General features: G+C 40.9%; 2 long non-coding RNA genes across 2 annotated transcripts; both read right to left on the bottom strand.

Moving 5' to 3' along the window:
- Positions 1-1471: 1471 nt before the first annotated feature.
- On the bottom strand, positions 1472-4353 carry LOC307036939. Its single transcript, XR_013807535.1, has 3 exons — positions 3228-4353; positions 2379-2409; positions 1472-2275 (listed from the first exon to the last, which is right to left on the bottom strand). It is a non-coding gene; the product is annotated as an uncharacterized lncRNA (long non-coding RNA).
- Positions 4354-15375: 11022 nt separating this feature from the next.
- Positions 15376-17474, bottom strand: LOC307036935. Its single transcript, XR_013807530.1, has 3 exons — positions 17254-17474; positions 16514-16564; positions 15376-15966 (listed from the first exon to the last, which is right to left on the bottom strand). It is a non-coding gene; the product is annotated as an uncharacterized lncRNA (long non-coding RNA).
- Between the last annotated feature and the right edge of the window lie 273 nt (positions 17475-17747).

The following is a 17747-nucleotide window of genomic DNA, read 5'->3' as shown; positions in this document are numbered from 1 at the left end:
CTCCTTACCACCTGTGCATCGCTGGTTGGCTTCCTCCGTGGTGTTTCTGGGGGGGTGTATGGGGCATATAAGTCCGTGTTCTCACCGTGTTCAGCCATTTCGGTCCTCCGGCGGTGGCTAGCGATGCTAGCGTAGTTAGCCAACTGTAGTGCGGGGACTGGGGGCTGGGGAGATCCCACTTCTGACACCAATGTAGCGTTCGCGGCTCCGCCGCACGGGTGGCTAACTACTTAAATGAGGAGGACACGATGGCTGTAATTTATCCGGGTTTTATTACCCTACAAACAGACTAAACCCCGGGGTTGGAAGACTGCCCAAAACAACAAAGATAGGTAGCGGTATTGTCTCTTAGCTCTCTCAGGATCCCTCACTAGCTCTCCCGCCGTAGCTTGACCCTCTTCCGGTCACTTGTAAACCCCACCCCCTTTTTCTCCCCGCCCTATCCGGCTAACTAGGGCAACGTCTTCCCCCCAACAATCCCCTTGTGAGTCTCTCCCAGTTCAGCACTGCAGGGTCGCTACAATATTGATGTAAATACACATATCGATTTGTTGTATAAATATTGCAAATCAAAACCTTTATTCACTAATAATTACCAAAAGTCGAAGTTCTATCTCCTGTTATCAATGCATTCACATTGCCCGCCATGAACTTCCGGGGAACGATTCTCGTCTGCATGAACCACGTGACGATAACCGTTTTTGGACTTCCGCTGTCGTAACTCTTCTATCTATACGGCGCTGGTCCGGGCTAGCATGAGGGACAAGGTTTATAGTGTCTGTGAGTAGTGATAGCAAGAGTACCGTTAACCTTTTAAGACCGAGTTAATTTATTCACATTAATTCCCATCAACAAATCAATTGTATGTGTCACATGAAATCTTTATTAGGCAAGGCAAGGCAAGTTTATTTATATAGCACTTTTCAACACATTCAAAGTGCTTTACAAAAAATGAAAGACATTAAGAAAATGGCATTTAAAATCAGTCATTAAAAAGAAAAGCTAATAAAATAAACATTAAAAGAAAAAATACATGGATAAAAGTTACAGTGCAGTCTAAGATATGAATAGTTCAATTAAGAGCAGCGACAAAAAGAAAAGTCTTCAGCCTGGATTTAAAAGTAGTAAGAGTTGCAGTGGACCTGCAGGTTTCTGGGAGTTTGTTCCAGATATTTGGAGCATAATAACTGTACGCTGCTTTACCATGTTTAGTTCTGACTCTGGGGACAGAAAGCTGACCAGTCCCTGAAGACCTGAGAGATCTGGATGGTTCATCATTTAGCAGGAGGTCAGAAATGCATTTTGGTCCTAAACCATCAAGTGCTTTATAAACAGCAGCAGTATTTTTGAAATCTATTCTTTGACACACATGAAGCCAGTGTAAAGACTTCAGAACTGGAGTGATGTGATCCACTTTCTTAGTGTTACTGAGGAACCAGTGTAAAGACTTCAGAGCAGGAGTGATGTGATCCACTTTCTTAGTGTCATTGAGGACTCGAGCAGCGGTGTTCTGAATCAGCTGCAGCTTTCTAATAGATTTTTTTGTGAGACCTGTGAAGACACCATTGCAGTAGTCCAGTCTACTGAAGATAAAAGCATGGACACGTTTTTTCCAAATCCTGCTGTGACATTAGTCTTTTAATCCTAGATATGTTCTTTAGGTGATAGTAAGCTGATTTAGTAACTGTTTTAATGTGACTGTTGAAACCAATAACTAATTTAACCCGCTGACAAGAGAGCCCACCTCCGAAGATCGTGACTGGCTGAGGGACAGACTTGGGGGCAGGTTCTCAGGAATTTCTTGGCTTCTCTCCCCCGAGCCAGAAGAGGAACACTACAGCTTGGAAACACTTACTGTTCCTGAAATTATCAAATCTGTTGGGCATCAGGGACCTGAGGCAATTGTGGCAAGCATGGCATTGTCTGAAAAGCAACAGAGGGCAATTCAGGTGGCTACCACTGGTCAGCGAACCAACCCAAACTGGCATTTGTTCAGGAAAGGAAGGTTGACTGCCAGCAACTTTGGAGCTGTCCTGAGGTCAAAGCGTGTGACTGCTTCCTTTATTGCCAGGGTGCTAAGGCAACAACAGGCCCTTGATGGTGTTTTGTCTGTACAGTGGGGGACTATGAATGAATGTGAGGGCGTCAGGGCATTCACCACTGCAACTCAGATGCAGGTCCATGAGTCAGATTTGTGGCTCTCCCTATCAGGATTGTTGGGGGCATCTCCGGATGGTCTGGTAGGGTCTTCCGCTGTGCTGGAGGTAAAGTGTCCCTACGGAGCCAGGGAAATAACAATTAGTGAAGCATTGCAAATCAAGGGCTTCTGTGTCAGTAAGGAAGAAGAAACATTCAGCCTGCGTTGGGAACATCCTTACTGGCACCAAGTGCAACGTCAGCTTCACCTCACTGCAAGGAAGAAGAAATACAAAAATTGTGAATTGTTTTTAATTTACATTTACTCATCTTTCCAATGTTGTGGTTGTTAGAGTGTTAGGTTTCCTGTCAGCTCGTCTGTTGGGAAGATATAAAATATAGTTTCATGGAAGTCACACCGTCACATATACTGTAAGAGCATTAAGACATACAGTACATAGGCTAAAACAAAACATCTAAAGATATAACCTTGCACTTTGATAAGTCTCGTGAACATTTTCACTATTTTGACATTTTTATAGATGAAAATTGAACTAAAGAAATAAATGGTAGATTAATCCATATTGAAAATAGGTGTCAGCTGCTACACTAATTATAATAGTTATATTTCTTAATTAATTAAGATAAGATATTACTGTATTGATCCCAATTTGGGAAATGTTTGTGTTGCAGCAGCATAACAAGAAAAACAAAATATAAGTTATTATATATACAAAAGTATGTGAGGGATGGAATATTAAATTGAATATAAATGTAAAATGTACATGTGATTTTACGTCCAAGAGAAGCTATGGAGCAGAGAGTTCTCTGCCAGCCTGAGGTGATTTGTTATTAGTTCAATATGTCAAACTGATTTCCCTGACTACAATCTTTAGTTACATGGTGAAACGTTATGCTGCTTGTACTAATAAGACTTATCATATAAGCCACACAGGTTTTAATAGGATGTATTCATTATCTTTACTTATGTTGCGGTCTTTTCAGCAGCGCCATCTCTATAACGGCGATACAGTCACTACCCATTATTTACATTTCACCGTGACATGGACAAAAATGTAACGTCAGCTTACCTCATGGCACGAATCCAGACTCTCCTTTGGAAAACATTGGCCGGGAAACGATAGAACAAGCACGTTTCATGCGAAGACCTGTGGCTGCAACCCGGAGCAAAGCAACAAACCATTGCGTAGCTAACAAGTAGCGCTAGCTTTAGCTAACGTTAGCCAACGAAACGAACTGCCGAGTAAAATTGGAAAACACTGGTAATTAATTATTCTATAATTTGTAAAACTACCGTGTTAAAAACGACAATTTCAAAAATACAGATTCTAATGGTCAGATATAGATATACAGATACTAAAGATAGGCAGGTACTTGCTTTCAAGCAGAACACAGGGGGACAAAAACTTAGCGGGAGTGTTTACGTGTTCGGCGTAATGACGTACAACGGCCTCGACAATTTCTGTAGTCCTATTCAGCCATTCGGTAACAACCATCGTTTTTCAGACACGTAAACTCTTCAAAAATCCCCAGTGGGGTCACTGCTGATGTATTTAATGTCGTAGAACAAAACGTCAATTACCTCTTAAATTTGTGTCAACCACAGACCTTATTTCGAGCTATTTTCCAAAACCCTATGGAAAAAATGCATTGCTTTTGAGGAAGGAACCGGAAGTGCTAAAAATGCTAACTTACTTCCGGGTTTTACGACACTCACACGACTCCAGAAACTGTTACAACCCCTGACAGAGTCATGTGTGACACACAACAGACTGTGACTACCAGAGCTGGCCGACCAGTTGTTAGGCCAGAGTACTTGCAGGACTATGCACACTGATATGGGGTCACTGATGTGATGTGACTCAAGGACTTTGGGGGGGATTTCAAAGAAAAAATGTTGAGTGAAAATTGTATTTTGAAATTTGTATTTAAGGAAAAAAATTAATAAGTGATTTTGTACCTACACTTAAAAAGAAAAAGAAAAAGGATGTTACAATAGTTGTTATATGTTTCCACACGGACCTGGTTGAGGGGAACACACACCGGAGCAGGCATGCGGATGAAGCCAGGGTGTAAATGTTATGCTACGTTCTATGTAAAAGTTTAACAAAGTGTAAGCAGCTAAAAGTGCTTCAACCGTCCATTCTTTTAATATGAGGGGCAAGAATGAAACAAGGACCGAGGATCAAGCGTCGAGGAGGCTCTCTGGAGGAGCTGTAACCGAGGATACACTGATGGTTCCTCCACGGCTCCTCCGCGGATGCATTTCCGGGAACGGTGGAGACGTGACGCACGGCCGGACTTATCTCAGCCAATGACAGCTCTACATGCATCCCCTGGATATTATTTTAGAAACTGCTTTCATTGCGTCTCGATGTTTCCAGAAAGCAGAGCAGTGTGTAAAATATATATCACTCAGTATAACAGGCCTACTCTCTTTATTTGCTTTAGTTTAGTAGATAACTACAAACAAAGAGTCGATATTTTTCTAAGACCATTTAGTGCTTCACATAATAAAATACACAACGGCTGTAGCCTGATTATGCTTTAGGAGCTGTAGGTGTGTGTGGTGTAGGTGTGTGTGTTGCACAGTGCGTAGGTGCGGCGGACAGACGGGTCTCAGTTGGTTTGGTGTCCTCTGCTTACTTTTAATACTTGTAAATACAACTTTTGGCCCGTAATTTCAATTCCCCATTTCAGCGACCAGAGAGAGGGGGGGATATATCCAGTCTCTGATTGTGTTACGTTATTATGAGAGAGAGTGCTCTCATACTCTAAATTGTATATATTTATATAAATATATTTGTGTGTGTGTGTCCGCATCTGTAGCCTGTTATTGTCTCATTATACCGCACTGTCAATTAATCAAAGTAAATATATAAGTTGTCATGAACACATCTGTCCATCAGACAGAGGGCTGCTGTGCCTCCTGTCATCATTAATGGACGTCTCTTTAAAATGACCTCTCAGAGGAGAGGAGTTCTCATTTCTCTAACCGCCTGCTGCTTCCCCTCCTCGGTCCTCCGCTCGCATCTCCTGTGGTCGGGACTAAGTCTCGAGGAGGGGAAATTTAAGAATTGAGACGCCTCTTCGGAGTCGACTTCTTCTTCTTCTTCTTCTCTCGGTTTTTTGGCGGATTGCAAACAGCTTTAAGGTGCATACCGCCACCTCCGGAGTCGGCATTTATAAAGAATGCACACATGTGTTTAATCGTTAATGTCAGATATGTACTAAGTAAATACATTTGTTCCTGCTCAAGATTAGATTCAACTTTATTGTTATTGCACATATTACAGGTACTGAGACAACGAAATGCAGTTTAGCTTCTAACCAGGAGTGCACAAAGCAGTAAAGTGAAAAGTAATGTACACAATCTACAGAATAAAATATAGAATGAAGTGAATGATGAATAAACAGTGAGGGGTATGAATACACTAGATCAGGGGTCGGCAACCCCTGGCACGCGTGCCACCAGTGGCACACTAGGAATAAGTGGAATAAGAGTGCAACATATTTAAATAGTATTTTCGGATCCTGAACGAGACCCCCGCCAGAGCGCGTCTCCCCGTTACCTGCAGAAGGAAGCCATGCACGCAACGCAGCCCCGCTCTCCTTGAATCCAGGTGACTTTCTGCCGTTTTCCTCCGTGGTGAAGTGCTGATCGTTTCACCACGGAGGAAAGCACTTCACTAATTGCAGTACCCATAAGGAGCTGTACAAATGCCGCAGTTTTTGCGTGGCTGTGTATTTAGTTGAAAGCCCAGTGGCGATCTGCTCATCTCTCATCGAAATAATATGTTACAAAGGGGCGGACTGGCCATCTGTGTGTTGAACTTTCCTGTCGGCTCCCAGACCGTAGTCGAGGAGGGCAGAAGCAACAAGCTTCAGGTTCAATAACCCACTTTAGCTTAAATGACTGGAGAGAGACGAGCTCTTCTTGGGAGGCCGTTGCATTTATTTAGCTGTTCTTCTGTTTCACAAAATACATCACAGACCTCTGTTTTTCTGCTTCCTCGTTTCACTTCCAGAAACATACACACGTTCCCTCACTGTCGCTCTACCATCCACAAACACACATGCACAAGCCACACCCCTCTTTCTCTCTCTCTTAAAGGGACAGCGATCTCATCTCACTCTGCATGACCCTAACATGTGTGCTCTGGAGAATCACAGAACGGACGATCGTCCTTATTATTATGCCGTTTAAACCAACTATTGAAATGTGTTTGTTAAATTCGGCATCATAAGTTGCGTTGACAGGTCCACACACTGCTTCCCCGCAGCGAGGCTCCCCCCGCCCTCCTGCTGATAGTTGACGAGCGTCAAGCTCCTCAACCCCCCCCCCCGTTGATAATTCTCGATCGTTGGCACGCTGATAACACATTTTTTTTTAAATGGCACTTCATTTCAAAAAGGTTGCCGACCCCTGCACTAGATATACACAGCAGCCTGTGAGCAGTATGAACAGTGTGTATGAATATGCTAAGATATATAACTATGAAAACGTTAAGCAGTACAAGTATAGTATAAAATATATATATTAATTTCATGATGAATAATGTGAATGGAAGAGGCGACGTAAAACTGACACAAAACAACAACAAACTTTTGGCGAGCCAATTGGAGAGTTTCATCACCAGCACGGGGTAAAAACCACCAATGAGCGCTCAGCTCGAGATACCAGTGAATCGTGGAGAGAAACTAGGCTTGTTTGAGACAAGCGAGACCTGCACAGAGCTGCGCAATGTCTTGCTAGTGCTTTGGATGATGGTTAGTCATTTTGTCCGACTTGCTCTGGAGGCTCGCCTACATGAGACGTTGAAATCTCGCGGGACAAAGACGCCCGCAGCCTTGAGAGCGAGGCGCGGCGAGGCGGCGCAGTTCCTCTCCACGGGCTGCGGAAGCTAAATGCTTGATGGGAAACGACTGGCTGGTATCTCGAGCTGAGCGCTCCTTGGTGGTTTTTACCACGTGCCAACACACACTCACTCCATAATCGTCCAGGAGCGACGTTTGGTCAGGGTCCCATGGCGTGCAGTTGTGACGCTCCTAGGCTCCTTCAGCTTCATAAAGGGACGCAAATAGCTTTCAACTGATTCCAATTTATTCCCATCTGCGGCGGGATTTGACGCTCATGGAAGCGCGGCATTCGTTTGTGTCGGCTGCCCTTAAAGGCAATGTGAGCGTCCATTCCCATTGGATAACGGAGAATTGTACACCCGGAAGTAAGTATTCCCCTTACTGTCGATTGATTTTACAGTGATATCTGCACTACTCATCAACTCAAAAACACCATATTATCCTTGTTAATTACACAACATTGATTGGTTTAAATTGTGTGCAATGCTTTTGTATTTTTCCCCTTCGATTCGGAGAAACAAAGGATGGCAGAAGACACTACACTACCCAGAATCCCCAGCTATTGTTTAGGACTACACCATGTGCTGTTTTTGACAAACCCCGGGATTAGTTCTCAAGCTCTGTGATTGGTTTACCTCCAACTGCATTCCATATAGGGCTGGGCGATATGGTCTCTAAATGATATCGCGATATTTACTGACTATATCGCGATATACGATATATATCGCGATATTCTGAAATGTACTCTAAAAAAAAAAGTACATTTGTTTTAACCCCTTGATGTTTACAGTCACGCCAGTATGATGATTCTAGTAGTCCCCGCAACATATGTCTGCATTAAAAAAATCGACTAATAATGAAGAAAATTAACACATTTGTTGCAATAGTAATTTATGCACTAACTACATTACTACTTGTACTACAACATTTGAATCATCAGTTCTTCCTCATTTTCCTCAATTGTTCATATTTGGTTTATTAAAATAATGATATTGTGGTCATTGTTCAAAAATGTCTGCTATTATTATGAGTAGTATTATTATTATTAGTATAATGCGCTTTCTGTCTTCCTGTCATTATCAGGAATTAGACATGTAATGGCTATGTATTAGATTAGATTAGAACCTTCATTCTCCTAAACTGCTGGGACATTTCCCTATAACCAATACCTTTTATATTTTCTACTCTTCACTTACTTGTCAGCATAGTTCGGCATTGATGTACAGAGCCGACAGAAGACCTTGTTTATATTGGCATCATATTGAGAGGTGCAGTGACGCGTCCTAAAACCAGGAAGTAAGCTGCTCGTTCCCTCGACAAAAAACAATGGGATTTCTCCATAGGGTTTTGGAAAATAGCTGGAAATAAGGTCTGTGGAAAACAAACCTGTTTGATAAATGCATATTTTGTTCAGCCGGATAATATCCACATGTCTACCCTACTTTTATAATTTTCTAATCATAAATCTAATCGATAGATTATAAAAGGGTTTTAGGACGCGTCACTGCACCACTAGAAAACAACTCCATCGATCAAGCTGGCTGAAACTTTCTCTCCCTCTTCTTCTCATGCTACCTGTCACTCTCCTTTAACTCCTCTGGTCACTTTCTTTTATTTGAAGATAGTTTTTTGCCCGGCGCTCACGGGCAAACGGGAGCCTGCTCGCGCTGGCTCCGCAGTAAACAGCTGTTTGCTTTTCACCCAACAACGACAACCGCCTCACGAAACACTATGTTGTAGCGTTAATAAACGAAACAATTTAACAACATTGCTTGTCAAAATACCTATACCACAGGACAATTTTTTTTTTTTAAAGCAATATTTTTAGTGGCCCGAGCGGGCAAGTGGAAAGTACGTTATGCTGGCCCGGGGTGTCTAAATAGTGCTTCCGAGCCAGCGGGCCATTTATAATGTCGAGCCCTGCTCTCTGTCACTGTGCATGTGTGTAATGTTTGTGTGCAAATTAGACGGCGCCTGCGTGTGTGCCTGCGTGTGTGACTCTGTCTATGAGGGAGAAAGGAAAGCTCATTTTGGCCGCGGCGGGAAATTGATTTGACAACATAATACTCGATGTTCACGATGTGGTTATTTACGACATCGCATGTAGTGCAATCCACGATGTATCGTGTAAACTCGATATATCGCCCAGCCCTAATTCCATATGAAAAGAAACGTTTCGTAAAAGATAAAATCATACTTTATTCAGCAGTGCTTGCTTTAGTCTTTGAAAGTCATCACATGAATGCATTGTAATAAATGGTTCGGCTGCATTAAATATATTACACATCTGTCGTAGTTCTTTATTTTTATTTATCTACAGCAGTGATGTGAAATGTTACCAATATACTCACGGACCACTAGGGGGTGCTCACGGACCACCAGTATATTGAGTGAGTATATTGGTAAAATTTCACATTTTGAATAAATAAATACATTTAAGTTTTCCGCACTCTCGCGGGTATATCTCCGCAATGGAGCGAAGTTAAGTTTCACTTTCGATTGCATGATATAGCCCAGCGCAACACCTTCATCACACATGTTGCCACTTGTTTGTACATTTTTCAGGCGATTTATAATCTGTTCTAGAAAAACGATGTGTTTTTTTTAGGGCTGTCAGTCGATTAAAATATTTAATCGCGATTAATCGCATGGTTGTCCATAGTTAACCGCACATTTTTTATCTGTTCTAAATGTACATTAGAGGAATATCTTTCAAGCTTGTAATACTCTTATCAACATATGAGTGGACAAATATGCTTTATGCAAATGTTTATTATCATTTGAACAATGACAAAATATTCTCATGAATGTTAAACACAACAACCTCTGAACATTACAAATATTCGCCTCAATTCAATCTGGAACCTCTCTCATACAATAATACAATACAAAGCGTGTGTGTGTGTGTGTGTGTGTGTGTGTGTGTGTGTGTGTGTGTGTGTGTGTGGGATCGTTGGAGCTATGTGCAACTCAAGGCATGCTCGAACGGGAGCTGCCTGGATGCTGCAATCATGTTGCACTATCCGTGCTGAGTGTGTTGACTTTTCGTACAATGTCCCTCTGTCTGGCTGCCTGCATAAAGTCAAGTGCTCGGCGCAGTTGTCGGCGAAATGTCGCTCCTCTGTTTTCATTTAAACAGCTCCTTATATCCGTTAGCGCAGCTGGCTAGCAACAGATGCTAACAACAACAACAATACATGTAAGGCAGAGGTGCCCAGTACGTCGACCGCGGTCGACCGGTCGACCGCGGGGGCAATGCTGGTAGATCGCGAGTCATTCATAAATTAAAAAAAATCCAGCTCCGTTAAAATAGACAAAACAGGTTTTGATCCCTCCTCCTTTGGCCTCCCTGCCACTTAATTCAGGAGTTGACTTGATTGACAGAAAAAGCGACCTATTGCTTTCCAGTCTGTTAACACAGAATGCAAAGCGATACAAAATCAGTCAAGTGCCGGGAGAGACAAACAACAAAATGAGTGCGGGAACGAGCAAAAAGCTAAAGACATACCACTTCCACACAGAATGGGAGGGAGAATCTTTTTTTGTGATGTCACATTCAAAGGTTATTTGCCTTATTTGTAAAGCAAGCGTCGCTCTGCCAAAGAAAGGTAACGTGGAGAGGCATTATCGGAGTGTTCACAAGGCATATGACAGCGACTTCCCTCCGAGTAGCGAGTTGAGAAAGAGAAAGGTCATGTATTATTGCTACACAAACATTATCTCTTAGTCTTAGTGTCGCCAACTCGTTTCTAACATGCAAAAAGACAAACAAATGCGTCTATGGTCGGTGTATTTTCTATCTTTCCAATCCAGAAGAGATCTCTCTCTCCCCCGTCTGTTTGCAAGGGGGCGGGGCAGTTTACACACACGCATCTGCTACATGCAGCAACACACGGAGGAGATGGTGGAGAGAAGCGCTCCAAGGTGTGGTTACATGTTACCCGTCTTGAGGTGGACAATGCTCGTCACCAAAATGGTTTAGCATGTAAGGGCGGTAACACGAGCAATTTGTCTAAACATTTAGCAAAAGTGCACCACATTCAGACGGAGGAATGCACCGGGTTCGACTGTCTTTCGAGTAGCTCTGTAGCCCCATCCACGAGTAACGTTTCCACGTCAGGTGTTATGTATGCTAGCAGCAACACACGGAGTTAACTACATTATACAAACATGGGTTAATGATTAGAGGTAACTGAGTTATTTATTTTGTTAAAGTTTCAGCTATTCTGTTTCCAGTTCTGTCATCAGATTATTTAATAAGATTTGTTAAAACATTGTGGTTTCTTTTGATGTGAAATATTATTTATTTAATTCAAATAACAAGCAATGTTAATTTTGTTCACAATTTGTTCAGTTAATTTAATAATATATGTATTTTTGAATCAAGTATTCATCTTTATTGTCTTCATTGTTAGTTTCCACATGCCTAAAACAACCTCAAACTAAATCTAAAAGTTGATGGCTAAATAAGAGCGTTTGAGAAATTGTGCAAGGCACACAGTAGTAGTCCGAATAGTCGATTAATCGTTTCATTAATCTATAGATTAATCGATAATCAAATTAGTCGTTTGTTGCAGCCCTATTGTAGTTATCCCATGTAAAAATAAAACGTGTTATTCAGCAACCCTTGCAATTTGGGTTTTTATTTTTGGTTGGTAGACCTCGGTTAGCTGGTCATTTCAAAAGTAGCTCACCAGCCAAAAAAGTGTGGGCACCCCTGATGTAAGGTCTCTCTCTCGCGCCACACATACACACACCCTCCCGGTCCTCCCGATGGCCAGTCGGGGCCTGCCGGTGAGCGTGGAAGTGTGGTCTGCCGCAAGCGGACGGCAGGAGCGGGACTGTCAGCATCAGCGTGTAGATGGTATTTTAAACTCGATGCGCTCTGAAACTACGGGGCGGCCGAGGACAAAAAATACACATGCGTTAATCGCATTAAAATAATTAGTGGCGTTAATTTTTTTTTTTGCGTTAACTTGACAGCCCTAGTTTTTTTATATTTGTGGAGTTAGGTGGTCCGCAAGTGTTTTTTTATTGGTTAAGCGGTCCTTGGTATGAAAGAGTTTGAGAAACACTGATCTACAGAGATCGGGCTCAGAATGGACCGGAAACTATTCTTTTACCGTTCAGTTTGAATTTCACAATAAAGTTAGTAGTAATATTTTGTTTTGATATTATTGTTTTTTATTAACTACTAGACCCCTGGGTCATGTTAAGACCATCTTTTCTGTGTTGCATCGCTTTTGTGTTACAAATATCAAAACAATAACTAAATATATCCGTCGTAAACTAAACCAGAAACAGCAGTATATTTTATTTTGTTAACACTGTAAACTTGACAGCTTTTTAACGCAAACCACCTACTGGTTAAAGCACGTTATTACACGTTTAGAGTAATGCAATGCAGGTAGATTGTGTTGCTTTTTAATGACTGTTTAAAATGCCTTTTTCTTAATGTCTTTTATTATTATTAACTACTTGTTGCTAGGGACGCTGCTATCAATATTATTTCTGTTATGTTGTGTAACTGTTTAATGGTGTTATCTTTATTGCTACCCCCTTCCCCGTCAATGTATAGTGTTGGTCCACAGCGCAAAGGTATTAGTTTAACAAAATCTGCATCTAAAATTGTGGCATAGATAGCCTACGTTATTTTCCCCTGTGCAATTCTCCATTTACTCAACAATAACACATAATTATCCTTGTGTTTATTTATTTGTTTGATTAATAAACACAAGTTGGAGTCCGTCAGGACCGAGGGTCGGAGCAGCTCATTTGCTTTAGAGAATATTACACCCGGAAGTAAGTATTCTCTCCGCTTCGCTTGACAAAACCCTTGATAGTCCTCAAGCTCTGTGATTGGAGAGTGTGCTCCGAGGGTTACGCCGAGCGTCGAACCGCACTTGAAATGGGATGGAACCACGGCAGACTGTCCAAAACTGGATTTGAACGGGTCCACCACGTTCCCCCCTCCCCCACCCCGTCCCCAGAACTACACATGCTGGCTATTGTGTTTCGCAACATGTTCTCTATCTATGGCACGTCTCTTCTGGGAGTTGTAGTTTTAAAAGACGTTTTCGTATTTCCCATAATAAGAAGTTGCCAGTATTAAACTGTGTACATCCCTGGAGGTTTAGGGGATAGGAAACATTCACATTTAAAACATATAATTAATAAATGGGTGAAAATTGCTTGTGCCCATAATGGGCAGCATTAATATATATACCCACATGCCAGCTAAGGTCAGAAGAGCTTTATTTAACAGCTGGTCTTATGTTTAATTGTGACCCCTCCTGTTGTTAATTGATAACATTACATTACATTAATTGATAAGCCTGAAACATGCACTTGTCAAGGTTCAGAGGCAAATTTTGCAAATATGGCAGCCATCGATCATCTTAAGATAAGATATACTTTATTGATCCCAAGTTGGAAACATTTGCGTTACATCAGCATGTGTAACAGTTGTAAATATGCAGTGGTGTTTATTTGTAAATCATTTAGTATAATCACACAAATTCTGTGTTTTATATTTAATAATTCTGTGTTCTTTATTTATTGATTGTTCAATACCTGACAAGGCCGGAGATGAAATATCTACATCTTATAAGAGTATACTACATATGTATAATATCAGTTAAAATAAGTGCTTCAACATATTTAACATTGCTGGAGGTATGCACAAATATTGATAGATGTCTTGTAATGCACTATTGAGGAACCTGCGACCCCAAGTGTTTCATTCATTGCATAACTACACCGTTTGTGTATATGATAAACCTTAGAAAATCTTGAAAGGGATGTGCAAAATAGTCATTATATACAGTCTTTAATTAACTATTAGTAGAGAATAACGAGTAATGAATATACTTTATAGGGATCCGATCCAGGGCTCGACATTATAAATGGCCCGCTGGCCCGAAGGCACTATTTAGAGACCCCGGGCCAGCATAACGTACTTTCCACTTGCCCGCTCGGGCCACAAAAAAATATTGCTTTAAAAATATTGTCCTGTGGTATTGGTATTTGGACTTGCAATTTGGTTAAATTGTTTCGTTTATCAACGCTACAACATAGCGTTCCGTGAGGCGGTTGTCGTTGTTGGGTGAAAAGCAAACAGCTGTTCGCTGCGGAGCGCAGCGCGAGCAGGCTCCTGAGAGCGGGAGCGCGCTCCTTCACTACAGACTATCGCACCACCTAACCATTCGCCAAAATGTTTTTAATACCAGCGGTAACCGGCCAACGCCGGGCAAAAAACAATCTTCAAATAAAAGAAAGTCACCGGAGGAGTTAAAAGAGAGTGACAGGGAGCATGAGAAGAAGAGGGAGAGAAAGTTTTAGCCAGCTTGATCGATGGAGTTGGCTTCTAGTGGTGCAGTGACGCGTCCTAAAACCCTTTTATAATCTATCGATTAGATTTATGATTCGAAAATTATAAAAGTAGGGTAGACATGTGGGGATTATCCGGCTGAACAAAACGTGCATTTATCAAACAGGTTTGTTTTCCACAGACCTTATTTCCAGCTATTTTCCAAAACCCTGTGGAGAAATCCCATTGCTTTTTGTCGAGGGAACCAGCAGCTTACTTCCTGGTTTTATGACGCGTCACTGCACCTCTCAATCATAAATGGACGTAGGGTCCGTGACGTCACCCATAGGATTCTGCGGACTTGCCGAGAAGCCCTTAGTAGGCGGAGTCGGCCACTAACGGCTCAGCGGAGCTGAGGCGTGAACTGCTGCCACCGAGCTGAAAGCTCCAGAGCTAGCTGAAGCTACCAAGCTAAGCTAACATGCTCCCCATCTGCACAATGCCGTGGCATTTTACGTTTCTAAAGTAAGCGGACATTAAACTATTCAGCAAAACTATAAATAATAATCTGAGTTTTAGCATAATACTTCAGAATCTTAAAATCCCTTAACGTTTGTATGCAATTGTGCTAAATTCAACACTGGAATCAAGCAAATATTAATATGTTTGCATGACATTAGTTATTTATATTTTGATATCACTTAATTATACGTTTAATACATTTAAGTCAAGCTAAGGTACATGTGATGGTAGCTAGTTAGTGCTCTTACCTGTGAGGCCTCCTCCAAACAGCATAATAACCAGACTATATCATTAAAACTAAGTACCAGTTCTAGATCCTTGACTTTAGACAAACAATTCAAAAGACAACATGTATTTAAAGACCAATCTTTATTTGAATGTGCCTCTTAACCTGCTATATTAGTTATACAGTAATAGTATTGACAATCTAAAAAAATTGAGCAGCTCAACAGTCAACTTTATGTTTCTTATTGTCTAAGCATTTGTTATTTTCATTTTCCCCCTCATATTCAGTGTGGACGGATTGAGACAGCGTGGTGTCCAGAAAGCTGCAGAGACTTCAGGGAGAAACCTCTGTGTGATGGACGTCCTGTCTGTTGGTTTGGAGAGGACTGAGGGTCTTTCCTCTGTGAGGAGGTCCAGGCCTGATGGAGGAGCCCATGCTGGGCAAAGCTGATACCAACTGCACAGGCCTAGTCTGTCACTTTATTTGACTAAATGTGTTTACTTTAATAGTTTTACACCTTCTGTCCATATGTGCTTTTTATTTTTGATTAAGTTTTGGTTCACATTTCAATAAATTGTATTTGTATTTGCACTCCTTTTGTCCATTATTCTTAATGAAGATTGGCCCCATTTATTTTTGACGTTGCAAACTCTGCGGTACAAGGCACAAGTGATGTGAAGCTCATAAAGTGAGGCAAATAGAAATAATCAGCTGATGGAGTGTAGATGTGGAAATAGGTGCATTCGATCAGCTGACTGTTTTTACAATAAAAGTAGTTTCTTGGAGTGCTGGTCTTAAAATCTCATAGCATCAGCTTTTAATTTTCCTCTTGGATGTTCTTCTTGACCCTCAGAGAAGGAGAAAATGTCGTGTCTTTCAGGCATGTCCTTTCCTAACAAAAATTACAGGAAACATAAAACATATTATTGCAGAACAAGTGTGTTATTTATGAAAGCGGTGTGTTTAGGGGCTGTAGATATAATTATTTTGTAATTGTAATGTTTTTTTTTTTATTTCAACAGTGAGCTACAAAGACAATCAGATTATGAATGAAAAGTATGAAGTTCATCAACATTGAAATATATGTTATTGTCAAAATAATATTTAACTGTTATCAAAACGTAGTCCAACTGTAGAAGCTTGCTCTGTTGTCTCACTGAAAGAATAACCTTTACCACGTTTTTTACAGACAATATTGAGAGATAAATAGTAGCAGTTCTCACTATGTGTTAAATATCTTTGCCTTTAATACATTCAATTAGAAAGCTGACAAAATCATATTGCTTGTTAACATCTAAATGTAACTTTTTGCACAGAAAAAACCCTCAACTTCACTGGTGTGTAGGTGATCTAGTATTGTTTAATGGAACGTATATCAGTGTATTAAAGTCAATACTTTCTTGATTCTTTGTACAGTATGAAAAAAATAGTATTTGTACCTGTGCTGAAGTTCACTGCTGCGGTCCAGCCTGTCTGCATCACCTGGACACCTTAAACAAACAGATATATATGTAAAGTACCATGTGTACAAATAATATAACTGATTATCTTCTGTTGAACATGTTGGATTGTGTATTGTCCGAGTCAGGGTCCTTTTTATTTTACTGTAACTTTGGAAGTTGTGTTACCAATGCTTGATAAAAACTTCATGCTTCATAAAAACAACAAGGTTTGGGTTTGTTCTTCAGATGACTGTGATGTTAACGTGTAAGCTCAATAATGAACTCCAGCTCAACCAACCATATTGTAATATCTAAGTAATCATCTTGAAATATGACATTAATAATTGTAATATACACACATCTTGTTGTTAGGTTGATTTCACATACAGTACTTCGACATTAGCTTGTCTACATACTTGAGCATAGCCAATTTAAATTAACCTTAGCGATGCATACAGTTCCTACCTACATAATCATCTCTCTAAGTTACAAGGATGACCTTATTTTATCAACCTCAAACAGAAGCCGTTTGTTGTACAGTATTATCCCACTTAACACTTGTCTATTTCGTTTTAACCTTTATAAATATAGTCTACGATTTTAACTTGGAGGCTACTATTAGCATCGTTAGCACCGATGTAGCTACCACTCGCTTACACGCTAACCCAAGCTGTAACATTAATTACATAGCTGATTAAAATCATTAACACATAAATAAGTACTCGAATTTCACTTACCGCAAAACCGCATTCATGCACCGTCTGTTTCAACCGCAGAGCGAGTCATAATAGTCCGATATATAAGCATGAAGAACAAACAAACACGGCCGGGGGCAAGTTGTGTTCCCTGGATGAGCTGAACAGGCAGAGTGCCTGTAGCTTCACGGAGCAGCTAGCAGAGAGACAAGAAGCTAACAGCAGCAGTCACTTCACAGAGCCGTCACTCAATGTGACCACGCCCTAATTTATGCAAAAAACTTTAAGACCTAATATAAATAAAAGGCTCGTGTTAGAAAACAATTCACTCACAGATCCATAATCATGAAGGTGGAATTACTATATTATATAACTATATTCATAATAATATTTATTGCATCCATGGGTAGAAACATGTTTTTTTCTGCTGTGAAGTTGGGCATTTTAACATTGGGGTCTATGGAAATTGCTCCTTTCTTCAGTCAGTCCCTATCGGCCAATATATGAACTGCAGTGTGTGCCACTTCCGTATTGGC

The sequence above is a fragment of the Notothenia rossii genome, assembly GCF_949606895.1.
Source record: "Notothenia rossii genome assembly, chromosome: 4".
Classification (NCBI taxonomy): Eukaryota; Metazoa; Chordata; class Actinopteri; order Perciformes; family Nototheniidae; genus Notothenia; species Notothenia rossii.
This window is presented reverse-complemented; position numbering and strand designations above follow the sequence as displayed.